The sequence below is a fragment of the Neofelis nebulosa genome, chromosome 2 (assembly GCF_028018385.1).
Source record: "Neofelis nebulosa isolate mNeoNeb1 chromosome 2, mNeoNeb1.pri, whole genome shotgun sequence".
Classification (NCBI taxonomy): Eukaryota; Metazoa; Chordata; class Mammalia; order Carnivora; family Felidae; genus Neofelis; species Neofelis nebulosa.
The window spans coordinates 148,440,057-148,456,535 of NC_080783.1; the positions used below are offsets into that span (position 1 = coordinate 148,440,057).

The window sequence follows — 16,479 nt, forward strand, 5'->3', positions numbered from 1 at the left end:
CTCCAGGCTTCATCCTCAATTAGAACAAATGTCAGTAACATGCTTGAAGAAAATTTGTTTAGAGATGTGTGTATGCTTGAAAATTGCACATTACACATGCCCCATGCATGATTTTCCACTAAATTTTTAACGATGAGCGGAGGTACACGGTTCCAGATAGATGAGTGAATCTGAATGTATATATCTGGTGCTTTGCACGTTGACATAAACACAGCTGCTTTTATACATTTGAGAACATTTGTGTTTATTTGAATGTGTGATGGGGAGGTCATCAGAATGAACACACTCGTTGTGTTTATTTGAATCTCACATTGCTCATAAGAATACATGCCGTGTTTGAACATGCAGTCAAACACCAGCTTCTCTAAAAGGCAAATCAAACCCCAAAAGGCAATTCAATGCAAAACCCCATTAATGCTGCATTAGAGTTGAAATTCCATTCCCATGAAAGCCAGAGAATTTGGAGTTCAAGGTTTTCAGCAGCAATCTTATTTCTACTAGCTCAAGAGAACGACACAGTTTCTTTCCACTACTTTATCACAGTACATAAAATTTGTATTTAGTAATGAAAGAAAGAAAGAACTAAAGGAAGGGAGGAAAGAAGCAAGGAGGGAAGGAAGGAAGGGAGGAAGGAAGGAAGAAAGGACCCCAATCATAGCATTAAAGTACCAAAAATGCTAGCAGGGTACTATGTGCAATATTCTATTATAACATTGATAATATAAAGGGCACCTAAGCCTTGTTGCTTCATATTTGAGGGCTGCTGTTGGTGTATGGATGAAGTTAGGGTCCTCTGTCACAGACTTGGGTTTGCAGATTTGAGTGATGGTTATGGCGATGGTGATGATTTGAATGCACGCTTCACTCTCACTTTTAGTAGCACAAGAATGTTCTAATGCCAAGAAAAAAAAAAAAAAAAGGTAGGTAGGTAAAGATATGATCCTAACCTTACATTAGGTTTGCTTGCGTTTTAGTCCTGAAACAGAGGTGAATACAAAACACAGCCATCCATGATCCACAATCTTTTGCACACTTCAAGAGGAAGAACAGCATTAAAATTCAACCTTGACGGGGGTGCCTGGGTGGTTCAGTCGGTTGAGCGTCCGACTTCGGCTCAGGTCAGGATCTCACCGTCCGTGAGTTCGAGCCCCGCGTCAGGCTCTGTGCTGACAGCTCGGAGCCTGGAGCCTGCTTCGGATTCTGTGTCTCCCTCTCGCTCTCTGCCCCCTCTCCACTCACGCCCTGTCTCTCTCTCTCTCTCAAAAACAAATAAACATTAAAAAAAATTTTTTTAATTCAATCTTGACACTTTGAAGCAATGTAACCAGCTACATGTACCCACTTTCAACCACTGCTCTAGCTAAAGATAAAGTCCTCCCTGTGTTCCACCAGGGTACTTTTTTGAATTCTTCGTCCTTCCATATGCCACAAGTTGGAAGGAGTGTTTGGATAGTCAGGAACTAAGGCATCTGCCATTAGAATCTTCAATATTAGATTTGCATAGCTTCTTACCTGTGGTTTTCTTTGGGAAAAAAAAATATGAGAAGCAAATAAATAAACAGAACGGAGAGGGGCACACAGAGCAAAATGAGATTCCTCTGTAAATTAAAGAGCAGATGCAGGTGATTGAACAAGAAAAAGTATGTGTTTCTGTTTGGCTCACGAGAGCAGACAAGATTACAGCCAATGGTGACTTGGCTAGATAGTAGGGATTTTACTGTACGTTATTAATTAAAGCTGAAGGGAGTGAGGCACCAGGAGGAGGTGAGCCCATGTCTCCACAAAGCCACAGAACACTAAGGGTTGGCCACCAGGCAAGACTTGAAATCTGGAAAGACTTTCAAAATGAAAAGCATTAAAAAAATCTTTAAAGTTGTTGTCATTCCAGAACATGCTAGAATAACATAATGTCTCTGCCGGCTCCCCATTAGAACAATTACAAAATTCGAAACAGCTTAACTTTTTAAATTAGGTAAGTTCAGATTGATTGAGAGCAGAAGCAACATTTCTTTTCCTTTTCCACTGTCATTGGCTGTAACTGTCTTTGTTTTCGTACCAGAATGAGCTTTTGTCTACCTAAAATATTATTACTACGTTGCAGTTTGTTACTCCATTAGGTCTAACACTTCTTAAAAAATGTTTCAGAGATGACAAATGGAAAAGAGGAGAGGAATTGCATTTTAAATCAAGCAATTTTCTGAGTTTTATGTGGAAAACAAGCAAGCCTATCTTGAACCTCCCCTTTGATGAGGCCCCAAATATACAAAGGGATCAAACTCCATATAGACAAAAGGATTTCTTCCCTGACTTGGGAGTGATATCTTGTTACACTAATGGCTCTTGCCAGCTATCATAGACCCTTCATTTACAATCTTCAGAAGTAGGGACGCAAGACTGCCATTTTAAACCTCAGTGTCTCCCAATCAGAAACATGCAAAGTTGCCTCTCAGAAGGAGACATGACCAGAGCAAGAGAAAATAGAACGTTTTAGTGGAAAGGGAAGTCAAAAAATAGTATGTTTGATGCAATCTCATTTTCATTTTTAAAAAACATAGTATCTGTGTATGTGTGTATCAGAAAGGGTAACAGACCAAGGTGTCAATGGGGGAGCCTTCTTTTCACTAACTATATGCAGTTATTTAGTCCTTTTCCATAATAAAAGATGAATTACGTTTATAACATGAAAAATATCTTTAAATATTTTTCAAGCGTGGAGATTTTCGAAATTAGTCACATAACGCTGTTCAGTTTCACCTCTGAAAATAATTCACTCAGGGATACAGCTCACTCATTCTAAAGGTTCTTGAACAGCATCTAGAATAAAATCTCTTTACATCAGTGCCGTTTGAATTCCTGTTTCACAGATAGGAAGACAGGACAAGTGAGACTCCCAACAGGGCCCTCCCTGGTGCCTCACGATAGTAAAAGGAGGCCATGCGCAGACCAGGTCCTCTGTCTGCAGATATCATGTCCTTTCTTTTATTTGGAGGAAGATCTGCATAACATTCACGAGGGCCACGGGTTGGAGGGTCAGGATGGCATGTGAGTATCATTCACCCCACTACCTTCCCTCCTGAGTCAGAATTCCTAAATCAGAATCTTGGCTTCACCCCTTACTAACTGGGTAAACTTAGGCATGCTATTTATACTTTCTCTGTCTCAGTTTCTGCATCTGTAAAATGGAGATGAGAGTAGCTCTATTTCACAGGGTTGTTTCAAGGATTAAATGGATTAAAATACATTAAATACCAGGGCACCTGCGTAGCTCAGCCAGGTAAGTGTCCAACACTTGATCTCTACTCAGGTCATGGTCTCATGGTTTGTGGGATCAAGCCCCACGTCCGGCTCTGTGCAGACAGCACGGAGCCTGCTTAGGACTCTTTCTCTCCCTATCTCTCTACCCTTCCCCTGTGCACATGCACAAGCACTCTCTCTCTCTTAAAATAAATAAATAAATGAAATATGTTAGACACTAAAAACAGTTTCTGGTCCCTGGCAAACATTGAATAACTCTTGATCATTTTTATTCTTAACGTAAGAGGACAATCTGTATCACTTACCTTAAATAGAAGGAATTTATTAATAAGTAAAAAAGAAAAACATGTCATTAAATTATTGCTATATCCTGTTGTCAATTGCTATCTACTCTGGCAATGAGGCCTACTCTCTGTTAAAAAGAGAGACAGTGAGAGGGGCGCCTGGGTGGCTCAGTCACTTACGCATCCAACTTCAGCTCAGGTCATGATCCCACAGTTTGTGAGTTCGAGCCCTGCTCCAGGAGAGCTCCAGCCTCACTTCGGGCTCTGCGCGGATGTGCAAAGCCTGCTTAGGATTCTCTTTCTTTCCCTCTCTCTCTCTGCCTCTTGCTCACTTGCATCCTCTCTCTCTCTCTCAAAAAATAAATAATAAAAAGAAAATATGACCTAAAAACCTTATAACCTACACCAGTCAGAATAACTAGAATTCAACAAAGCAAGAAATAACAAGTGTTGGCGAGGATGTGGCAAAAAGGGAACCGTTGTACACTGTTGGTGGGAATTTACATCGCTGCGGCCATTTTGGGAAACAGTATGAGTTTCCTCAGAAAATTAAATATAGAAATACCATACAATCCGATAACTCCATTACTGGATATTTACCCAAAGAAAATAAAAGCACTAATTTGAAAAGAGAAATGCACCCCTATATTCATTGCAGCAGCATTTACAATAGCCAAGAGATAGAAGCAATCTAATTGCCCATTGATACACGAATGGATAAAGAAGATGTGGGAAACTCACACACACACACACACACACACACACACACACACACTGGAATATTACTCAGCCATAAAAACAATGAGATCCCACCATTTGCAACACTATGGATGGACCCAGAAAGTATTGTGGGAAGTGAAATAAGTCAGACAGTGAAAGACAAATACTATCTGATTTCACTTATATGGGGAATCTTCAAAACAAAACAAATGAACAAACAAACGAAAAGCAGACTCATCAGTACAGAGAACAAACTGGAGGTTTCCAGAGAGGAGGTGGGCGGGGGGGCTGGGTAAAATAGGTGAAGGGGATTAAGAAGGACAAACTTCGAGTTATAAAATAAATAAATCACGGAGATGAAAAGTAAAGCATAGGGAATATAGTCAACGATATTATAATGTTGTATAGTGTCAGATGGTGCTACACTTATCGTGGCAAAGCAATGAGTAATGTATAGAAGTGTTGAATCATCATGTTGTACACCTTAAACTAATATAACATTGGATGTCAACTATACTTCAATAAACTTTTTTAAAAAATAAGAGAGACGAAGTTATTAAAAAGGTGTTAAAGACACAGTATCAATTGAGACAGTCTGCTGAATTAATTAGAAGGATTGAAAGAGAATTTTAAACGGAATAATTTTCTCACTAAATGAAGCAATATACCTTGATACCTGTGTCCATGAACCACCCCAAATCACCTTAAATACACTGTCCTTCCCTCAGGATGTACTGGTAAGCCGTCACAGCTAATATGAAACTGAACTAACGCGACAATGTGTGGGGCATCTCAAGGACAGGAGCACTAGTTGATTAGATAGAGGATATCGGGTCGCACTTTTCTGGCTTCAAGGAGTTAAAAAGGCAGGCATTTGGGTAAGAGCTTATGCTCCGCAGCTGTGTTAAGGTGCGGTGCATGGGGGCAGCGAGCCCAGCCCTCCCTCTCCTTGTCCCTCTCCTGAAGTGTTCTCTCTGCTTCTGCAGGCCTTCCAGGCACAGGGCTGATGCCCAGGACAAGGTGAGCCGCCTCCCTCCTCTGCACTGAGAGCGAGCTCACTTTGTCTCTCTGGCCTCCTTCTTATTGCCCACGGTGCAGGGGGTCAACCTTTGTAGCAACAGGACAGTAAGGCCCCGGCCCGGCTGCTGAGGGAGGAAGGGGCAAAGCCCTGAGCCAGCTGCAGTCTGAGGCTCCTTGGGCCTAGACAGATTAGAGGAGTCAGCCTTCCGTGTGGTCCAGCCCAGCAGTCCAGATTTTTTCAGGGCTAATTAAAACCACAGAGCTAGCTCATAATAAAACGAATGTTCCCATCCCATTTCCTCTTCTCTCTCTCTTTCTGTCTCTCTCACTTGCCTCAGAGTGAGGCTGAGTGGCCGACCAGGAAGATGCCCGGAGGGTCCCTGAATATAATATCATATGATACCATCCCATTCTCCCCCCAGCTTCAAACAACATGCTGGCACTTTGGGGGTCTCCGGAGCCAGTGGGAAGCCCCCTCCCCCTCCCCCCCCCCCCCCAGATCTGTCGCCGACGATGGGAACATCAGGCTGCCGGCAGGTTGCTGTAGCAAACCCTTGTGGCAGGCCACACTCCTGTGGGGTGGCTTCATTCCAGAGTATGGGCTTTTGGTACGCTTGGGGTGAAAGGCTTCCCGAGGATAATTTGTGGTGGACTTTTTACTTTTGTTCCCCACTCTATGACTGGTGGGAGGACAATCAAAGCCAGGACAGAGAACAGTCTGGAAGAAGAACCCTGGGCCTAGCCACATGCCTGGACGGTACCTGTCATCATTAGAGTGGCCTCTCTGAAAGTCTTTGTCAGTGACCAGAAACCAATTTGGTTTTTTAAAACAGTTTACAGAACTTTTTTTGTTTCTTTCAAAATGAAAATGGCTTTATTGAGTTCCATGGAAATGATACATATTTTCACAATCTAGATTGTGTACCAAGAATGTCAATGAAAGTATTGGAACTGCTTTTTGCCCACACATCCAGGCATATGTGACACTGATGTGTCTCTGTTGATTTAAAACATGTTCATGCCATCCCATCGTCCTTGGCGTGAAGACCCAAGCCACTGCCATGACATCCCTTCAGCCTTGTCTCTGCCCTCCCCACTGTGTTACTGCCTGAACTGAAGCTAGAATGAGTTCATTCCCTTCAAAGCAGCATCTGGGGGGCACTTCTCCATTTCCTGCTGTGTACTGGGTCAGTTGTTCTCTTGGGCCTCCTTTCCCAAGGTTGACAAGCTCTTCCAGTGGGCTGGGCAGGCAAGGGAGTCCTACTACCCAAAGAACCCATTTTCTGGAAGAATCTGCAGCCAGAGGACTCTTCTACCAGATAAGTGACCAGTGATTCTGGAAAGCTCCCTCCCTGTATTTTCCCTTCAAACCTCTTTGCTCCACCTGACCTGAAGCTAGACCCAGCCATTAGAAAGCAGGAAGGCTGACTCTGCTTGAGAGGCAGCTTTGGGGCTCTCTGGGGACTTGGACGTCCACTCACCACCAAGCCTGTCTCTCTGCTCATCTGTGTTAGCTTCCAGATCAACAAAGACATGAAGACAAGAGCTGCCACCTGACATACTGTCCACATTCTCCCTAGAAACTTCTCTCCAGGATGAGCAAACAGAGCACCCCAAACCCTCATGCCCCCAAAATGGAACCCGATCAGTATCCCTAGTTTACCACAGGAGGGCTATTAAAAAATCATCCCCAGGGCCACCTGCCCAGGGTCTATCTCCCTTCAAACTTTTGCTATCCAACTGGTGGACTCAGGCACCACGAGAAACCACATCCCTGAAGTTTGAAAATCTAATTTGTGCTCCTGTTGTTAAATGCTGGTAAGTTACAACCACTGAATTGGAACTCATTAAAAGGGCGGCATTAAGGAGTTGCTGCTGCATTTGAAATCCATTTCTAGGGGGGAGTCTGCGTGCGGTCGGGCACTTTCTCATGGGGTCATTGAAGTCACTACCTTCAGAAAACAAAGTATTCTATTCAACACCTCAAGGTCCCTGCCTGCTTTCTTTTAGGTATTTAACAGAGGATTATATAAGCTCCAATAACTCAATTAATTAAGAGTAAAATGAAGACGGTGACTTCATATTTCGTTGGTCAGTGAAAATTTTAACATTCTCATAACCCTTTTCACTCCCTCTTCTCGTTGTGAATGCTAATAGAAAAATCCTTTCAAAATGGTATTTTGTTAGCAAGGGATGTGCCGACAATTCCGCCGTATCTTCCCACAGATCACTGCTCACATCATTCAGATGTTGAAAATTTTAAATGAAATCAATACTGGCCTATTCATGTCAACAGCACTATCCCTGGCAATGTAAAACTATATAGAGAAATTGCAACCCAAGCGACTTACCCAGCGCTCTTTTCATTACAGGTCGTCAATTAAATTATTTCTACGATATGGTATCCGTCCACAGAATGTTACGCAATATTCATGCACATTACTTCAGCTGCACAGAATTCTTGGGAAATAAATGCAGGCGGGCAGGAGAACTTCAGGAATCTAGTAGAAGAGGAAGGCATTTACGATAAGTCCAGTCACAATTGCCCCCAAGATGATGCTTTTATTGTCACTCAAGGAACAGCAATGTCTTCATTCTTGTGGCTATGACTTATTCCATACTATGGGAGGGAGTATTCCCACAGAGATTCCTTGTAAGAGCTCAGGATGCAGGTTTGGAGGAACTTTGGACTTGGAGGTTGAGAGTCAAGTCTGCCTCTTTTGCAGTGGATCAAGCTGACGGGCCCGGCCTTCGGAACAGCCGGCCGCGTCACAATTTCCCTGGATCCAGTAGCTGCAGCTGGCTTGGGAACCGGAGTCCATTGCCAGCCCAGTCCTTGGTCTTCGTTGATGACTCCCCAGGAGTTTCTGCAGCTCCAGTTGCCCTCGGCACCAAGTGGAGGAAGCCAGCGGACTGTGCCGAGGCTCGGCCCTAGAATCAGTGGTCCAGCCGAGATGCACCGGGGTAGGAGGATAAACGGATTGAATCAATAATTTCAATCGCTCCCTGTCCCTGATAGGCACCAGGGAAGGCAGAGGAGCATGGGGGAAGGGAAAATCCACAAGCCCAGAGCAGGGAGCTAAGTCCCGCCTGAGAAGAAAACAAGAAAAAATACCTACATAAGGCAAGGGTCAGAAGGAAGAAAAATGGGCTAAATTCATTTAAGTGCTAGGAATGGTCCTCACCCAGAGAGAGCCATCCCGCCAGCAACCTGTGGTCTGCAGGTCTCCTCCTCCTTCTGTGAGCCTTTAAGTCTCAGGATGGTGGTTTCTATGGGCCGGGAAGTGGCCCAACCCTTCCTCACAAAGCCTGCTGTTCCCTATGCCTCTGGCTTCCAGGGCCCTGGCCAAGGGCCATGAGGCACCAGGCAGAAGCCTAACTCTGGTGCCTCCCCGGCTATGTGGCCACGGCTAGACAGCTAAGTCTTCAGGCCTAATCAGCTGACACTTGGGATCCGACCCTCCCAGGACTAACACCGGTGAGTTCTGCAGACAAGGGTCATGGCCAGCCTGCTCCTGATCACTGTCCCTCTGAGTGGTCTGGCACTTTCCTCAGTGGACCCTGGGCATGGATGTTGGAAGCAGCTGGGGCTGCTTCTCTTCAGAAGCCTGGTTGTCTTTTCCTGAGGGCTTACCATCCAGGATCACCTATCAGCCTCCGAAGAGCTTCATGGGGCATTATTATTTATGTCCACAGTTTAAAGACAAGGAAAGTGAGGTACAGAGGAGTTAACTAACTGTGCAGCATCCCTGAGAGAGTCCCTAGCAGAACCAAAATCGAAATCTGGTTCTGTGGGGCCCCAGAGTCAGATCTCTCAGTAGCCAGAATGCACTGCCTCTCTCCTCGCCCTTTAACGGAAGCAACACCGTGGGGATTAAGTTTCTTCTTTTTCAGGGTGGCCTTCAACCACCAGAAATCCAACAAGGGACTTCTCCCAGTTTATTGTAGGCACAATCAGGAAGCAGAGGGCCCGGAGGACACATCTCCTCACCACCCACCTTCTCTATCTTCTGTTCTCTTATGATTGAGACCGCTCGTCCCATCATCCATGTCCTGGCCCTCTTTGCCGACATGGTCTTCTCCCCACACGCCACCCACATGCCCACCCCCAGTCACAAGCTGCTCCTTCCAGGGCCCAAACCTCTGATCTAGCTCTCTCTCTGCCATGAGGGTTCCCAACAAGGCATGCCAAGGGGAACTGGGGTCATGGAGACAGCCTTTGTCAGTGTGTCCCATGATTCCATCAGTTTAGAACTTCGGAAGATGATGCTTTTAATCTAAAATCGTAGGTCAAAATTTCTGGGCCTCAGCGAAGGTCATTGAAGGAGACCTGGGAGAGAAGCAAGTCTGGTACATCCGCCACCATCTGAGGCAATGACAGAGGACTCCTCCAATCACCCCCGGGACTCAGGCTCCCCAGCACTTCAGGTACACTGCAGCGAAGGGAACACACCGAGGAAGGAAGGAAGCCTTCAATCAGGAAAGCTGTGGTTTGAGCAGCGGCGAACAGAGAGCAGGGGTGGGGGTGGGGGGACAGATGAAGCCAGAGGCGCCCTGGCTCCGTTTCTAAATTGCCATCATGGGAGTGACCCCCAGCCTTCTGGGAGAGCCACCTGGCCATGCAGCTCCTTGTTAATGGAGCCCACAGCTCCGCCACATTGTTTTTGAATTCAATTCACCAAAACATTTTTAAGAATTTGTATGCATGAAGTCCTGGTCTTGCATCTGGAGACATGGAGATGAATCACACATAGTCTCTGACCCTGAGAACCTCGGAGTCTAGTGGGAGAGTCAGACACACACAGAAGCAACCACTATACAAAGCCAGCGGCGATTAGTGCTAAATAGAGATATATACACAGAGGGCTGGGGAAGCTCAGAGGCCAGCTGATTATACTGTCCACCGAAGGAATTTGCAGAGGAAGGGACCCGAACTGGGCTTTGAGGATAAGAGATGCAAAAGAACTTGTCACTCTTTGAAGACTTCATGCATACCCAAATTTTGACATGCATCCCCCTAGAAAATCATCACAGCACCCCCACCTTACACCTGAGGAAGCCGAGCCTCAGAGAGTATGAGCAGTCGAGCTCGGAACCACCCAGGCAGAAGCACAAGAGACCTTCACAGGTCATGAGAACAGCTGGAGAGAAGGCCCCGCAGCTGGCAAGTGCTCCGTGGGTTTGGAGAAGGGAGGCGGGGGGGGGGGGGGGGGGACGAGTTTGCTATGGCAGGAGTTCCCAGGGTGGGCAGCAGAGGTGGGAGTGGGCAGAGGGGGAAACAGAGTCTCCTGGGGAAAGGGGTGACCCTGCAGCCCACTGCTTGGGCTGGTAACTCCCTTCCAGCTATGTAACCTCAAATAAGTTGCTTACCCTTTCTGTGCCTCAGTTTCCTCATCTATAAAGGGGGGATATAAGAAATGGACCCCCCTCATGGAGTTACTATGAGAATACATGAGCTAACATCCATATTATCGTAGGATAGTGCTGGGAGCATAGTAAGTGCTCTATGTGTTTGTTGCCGCTGTTATTGTTGTTGTTGCTATTATTATGATTAAAAGAGGCAGTGTAGACTTGGGCTTAGAGCACGCATTTTGGAGCCAGGCGGCCTGTTTCGAATCCCAGGTTTGCCACTTAGTGGCCGTGTAATCTTGGTCAATTCCTATCACGCTTCTGTGCCTCGGTTTGCTCATCTATAAAATAGGGACAATGGTGCTAATCTCACACAGTTATTGTAAGGCCTCAAGGAGACGCCGTTTGTAAAAACAGGAAGTCTGGCTCCATGTACCGAGTGATTTCCTAAATCATAATCTTACTGCTACACCTCTGGCTTGCCGGTTAGAGGCTACAAAGTTTCTTCGCAATAGTTGTGCAAGTATCCTCACGGGAGGTCAATAAAAAGTTCAGCAAAAGAACTGTAAATTCTTAATTGTGGGGGATTAATAAGGCTTTGTTATGGTAAATTTACCTCACACGTGATTTAATAGGTCAAAACTACATTTGTAATTAAAAACCTAAGAAATCATGCATGCCGAGGCTTATAACACACAAATTTTAGTCTGAAACAACTAACTCAGGAAACCATAAAAGACAAAGCAGTGTATATAAATCATGGCTTGGGAAGAAGCAAGGTTTTAAGAGGCAGGCGGCTCTATTTGGGGATTCATATCAGGCCCGTCAATATAGGTGCCCAACCCTTTGGCATTTGGACTGTTCGGCCAACTCCATTTTATAGATGACGGAACCGAGGCAAAAGGAGTTCTCCTCACATAAAATAGGGGCCCCACCGATGCTGACACACGGGCTCAGTTTCCACTTTGGTGCCCAGCCTCCTGCTTTCCTATCCACAGTCACTTGAAAGCAAAGCCTTCAAAACAGATGCTAACCCCACATGACTCCATTTGAGTCTGTAGTTCTGGCATTAATCTGCATTTGAGCTATGGTTTCTTTTTGCTTATGTGGTAAGAAAGGAAAAACTGTGGTAAAGCTCTAGAAGATTCTCAGAGCATACCGCAATCAGAAGACAACATTGTGTAGCAGTTAGGTAGGCACTCCCCTGCTGGGTGGGACCTTGTGGCAGTGTGCATAAGTTTCTTCTTTTGTAAAATGAAAATATTAATAGTTCCCCTCTCTTAGGGTTGTCTTGAGGGTAGTGTAGAGCACCCTGCCTGCCACGCAGTAAGCACTTAATACGAATTATTATTATTACTTATTTAGGCAAAAGGGTCAGGATGGGGATGGAGAAGGGGAAACCCTAAAACCTACACCACTCTTGCCCTGAACCATAGCGATATTTTCTTTCCTGAAAAAGAGATGCCTTTCTGAGTTAGAAAACAACAATTTAAACATTCAACAAGTTATTGGGGCACCTGGGTGGCTCAGTCGGTTAAGCATCCCACTTCGGCTCATGATCTCACGGTCATGATCGGTCATGATCTCACGGTTCATGAGTTTGAGCCCCGCGTCGGGGTCTGTGCTGACAGCTTGGAGTCTGGAGCCTGCTTCCAATTCTGTTCTCCCTCTCTCTGCCCCTCCCCCGCTCTCTCTCTCTCTCTCTCTCTCAAAATTAAATAAACATTAAATTTTTTTTTAATTCAACAAGTTATCTAATAAGTTTTGCTCTTTGGCATGAAGGTTGAAATTTCGCTTCATGTTGTGCCAGGCATTTCTCTTCAGAGTTAAGTAAATTGGGAAAGTTTGTATCAAAGCTATTTTAAAAAGAAAAACAAAGCAAGGGATTAATTGATTTGAATGCTTTGGTAGTAAAATACCTACAAGTTGAATTTGTAGTTGTTTGCATTTTAAATCACATTGAGAGGCAAATATTTATGCGAGTGTGTGTATATACATTTTAGATATATTTATATATCTGGTCTGATGTCATAGAGTTTAAAGTCCATTGTTCCTATGTGAACAAGAAGAGAACCTTCTCACACTGTGACTGCCCCGGGGCCAGGGCCATGAAGCCCTCCTGAGACCTTATGTTGTCCCCCTTGATTTCAGCCCTGGGAACAGCCATCTCTAGTGGTAGGGGGGTAAATAGGTCTCCATTTGTTTGACAAGGCTTCTAGCTGGGTGTCATCACCTGTCACTCACTGGAGCATTGCTGCCTCTCGTCCCCCGCCTCTCCCACCCCCCTCCTCCTGGCCCCCAGAAGGAGAGGTGGAAACCAGCCTCAGCTCGCTGTGGTTCTTCGTTCCCTGCTCTCATCCTCTGAGCCGCAGTCCTGCCTGTCTGCAGGAGGGCAATTCTGCCACCGCCTCTGGTTCGTGTCCTCGGGAAGGTGTCCCGGTGTGTCCTCACCTTCATCTCAGGTTTCTGGGTGGTGAGGAGTAGAGCGTCCAGTTCATCGTGGGGAAGACAGCCCTTCTGCATTGCCAGCAGCACACCTTGTAAGAGTGAGAACTTCCATTCCAAGATAAACAGATATTTTACCTTTTGGGTGTTCGGCAAGTGGTTCCATGAGACTGGCCCAAATGGGCTCCAGTCATGGCCTCAGTTTGGGGGTCTGCCAGCCAGGAGTTAATGAAATCATGTTCATTAATAAGCTGGGAGACTCAGAAAGCTGAAACCTATAAATAGAAAAAAAAAAAAAAGAATTGGGGGCTGAATGGGCTTCCTGCAGCAGTGTCCTTGCTAAAGAAATGCTAGGCTCATCTATTTTTCTCCCTGAAGAGTGGGAAAATGTTTTCAATAAAAGAGTGAGAAGGGAGGCCTTGTCACAAGAACCATCCATGAGGAGGTCTGTGTGCACTGAATGCTTCTATTTAAAATTCAGGCCTGAATACTACACAGGTGTTTCTTCCAGAATCGACAGTCTCCTGTCTGCCCCCACCACCCACCCCCTATCATGCGCCCCTCCTGGCCTTAAACATTCACTTGAGTTTGGATTGGAATCCGGCTACTCTTTGGCATTGCCGTAATTATGTTGGTCAAGGCCTGTGTTCTTGACAAAGAAAACATTCCTCTAACTCAACCTGAGTAATCCTTAATGAGTCCTTGTATCTTGTGATAAATTTCATAATTATTCAGCCCCTACCACTAACACCGAAATTCATCAGTCAAAGCAAATTAGCCGAGATTCATTAGAATAAGACATCTAGTAGGCACATGTACTTTATTAGCCTCTTACACCAATAGTTTTAATTAGGTACATATTTCACAGCTCTCGAGCTACTCCAGTGAAGGGCTGCCTTTATCTCTTTTATTTACAGTAACAAGCTATCAAACAAACACCACCATAATTAAACTTGGATATAAAAAAAAACTTGTTTTATTAATGGCAGCGTATTCAAGCCTTGGATTTCTGAAACCTGCACCAGACAGATATTTTTATTAATTAAATAAATACTATTCAATTAAACTGAAAAGATGAGGTGAAGCGCAGGGGGCCATGAGCTTGAGTTAGGAGTGAGATTCTCATCTTCCTTCCTGGCTGATGGTTTCCTCTATCTCACCTTCAGCAGAGGAAAAAAACATCCCTTCATCAGATATTTCAGTGATGAGAAAAGTGATTAAAATCCAGAACATTTTTAAATTATTAATAAGGAATTTAAATGATGTTATAAAAAAGGGAAATACAGGAGAAAATGTTACACATTCATGGAATTTTGGCTCATGCATAATAAACAGTCGAAAACACTTCACTTATAATACTACCCAAATTAAAGAGGCAAGAAGCCGTGCCTCATGCTTTCATACGCGGGTGTCAATGAATGACAAATGGCGCCATCTGCTGGCCTACACGTTAAACACTTACTTGAGAGCCCAGTTGGTAGAGCCATCAGGTCTCAGGTTGTCAAAAAAAAGTATAAAACTCTGTGTCTATTGATACTTTCATAGGGGTAGACAAGGTACAACCCTGTAAGAAAGACAAAGTCTGAGCTTAACTGTAAAAGCCTTATCCAGAAGCTTCAGACAAGATGATGTTTGGGGAGAGATTGCTACCCTTTCTGGTCCTCTTAAGAGTCAATAGGAATGAGGTGCCTGGGTGGCTCAGTTGGTTAAGCGTCCGACTTCAGCTCTGGTCATGATCTCACAGTTCGTGAATTCGAGTCCCACATCGGGTTCTGTGCTAACAGCTCAGAGCCTGGAGACTGGTTTGGATTCTGCGTCTCCCTCTCTCTGCCCCTCTCCTGCTTGTGCTCTCTCTCAAAGGATAAATAAACATCAAAAAAAAAAAAAATTAAAAAAAGAGTCAATAGGAGTGGAGTTCTCTGAGACATACACAGAAGGATCACAGCCAGATCCTCAAAAGGCAACAGGGTATGACAGAAAACTGCAAAGCATACACTCAGTGGAAAGCCTGATATGGCCTGATGCCTTTGAACCCCGAGTTTCTCAACTACAAGACAAGGGAGACCCACCGAGTTCCAGGAAGGTACCACTTGCTCTCCCTTGCAGAGACTGTGACACTGTCTCCATCACTCACATGTCATTCCCTGGAATGTTTGTTTCTTTGCTTCCATTCCTACCCCTGCTCTTTCCTATTTGTGTCTCCCTGCATGAATATGAATTCCTCACTCTTTAGACTTCCCAGGGGCTGGTTTGACACCAATGAAATAACATCATTTTAATATAAATGAGCTATATTGATTAACTAAACCAGTTTATATAAATCACTGAACCAAAAAAAAAAACATGTGCAAAACCTTTGAATATATCTTGATTAAAATTCAAATCCTCAAAAAGAGAAGATCTATGAACCCAACATTTGCAGAGTCTCCCTCTTTTTAAGTCTGACCAACTAAATCAGTCCTTCAGAGGCCATCAATACTTACCTGCACATTGAAAATCTACATTGCCAGACATCACAGTCACTGGGACCTTTATCCCTGGCCATGTTTTGGAGTAAAACGTGAAATTAGATCATTTTTAGATTCCTTTATTGTTGTTATAATATTGCTCTTAAGTAACAGATAGCAGAGAAGATAATTTACATTTTTATAGGATATCATTTAGAGGTTATTGCGAACAAAGATGTTATTAACAAAATTTGAGTAAACTTACATTGCTTCTGCCCTATCTGGAACATAGGACTCAGAAAGGCTCTTCGCATGGGACTGCTGTGAGTAAGGAGAGCCTAGCCATGCACTGTCAGATTATAGTGTGGGTCACCCATATACTATGGAGCGATGGAGTGTGTGTGTGTGTGTGTGTGTGTGTGTGTGTGTGTGTGTATCTCCCCATGTCCATCTTCTGGGGGGCTTAAGTCTCTTGTGAAAATAGAAAACCTGACCTAGTCCTTATTATAGGTAAATAGGCCATTTTTTAAATCGAAGTATAATTGACATACATTATATTAGTTTCAGGTACAATATAATGATGCAATATTTGTATGCTTTGTGAAACGATCACCACGATCAGGCTAGGTAACATCTGTCACCATACATGGTTACGGAATTTGTTTCTCGTGTGATGAGAATTTCAAGCTCCACACTCAGCAGTTTTCAAACATGCAACACAGTACGATCAAGTATGGTTGCCATGCTGCACATTCAACCCTGGGACTTATTTAGTTTATAATAGGAAGTTTGTAACTTTTGACTCTCTCGGCCCATTTTGCCCACGCTCTACCCACCCTGGTACATCGTTCATTTTGATTCCACAATTTCCCTGCCAGGGTTCCGCCTTCCCGAATGGCCTTCTGCCTTAGATAAGGATCCATATATTGATGTGCAGGCTGTGGCCCACTGTTTCGCCC

At 44.5% G+C, this 16,479-nt stretch overlaps 1 long non-coding RNA gene across 1 annotated transcript in view; it reads right to left on the minus strand.

Annotated features, from left to right (window-relative positions):
- Positions 1-601: 601 nt before the first annotated feature.
- The window catches only part of LOC131504427 (uncharacterized), a 61,722-nt gene continuing 45,844 nt past the window's right edge, over positions 602-16,479 (minus strand). Inside the window, exons 2-4 of the long non-coding RNA XR_009257990.1 lie at positions 13,080-13,348; positions 7,631-8,369; positions 602-892 (exon numbers count right to left, since the gene is read on the minus strand). This is a non-coding gene — a long non-coding RNA (uncharacterized LOC131504427). The remainder of the gene's footprint in view (positions 893-7,630; positions 8,370-13,079; positions 13,349-16,479) is intronic.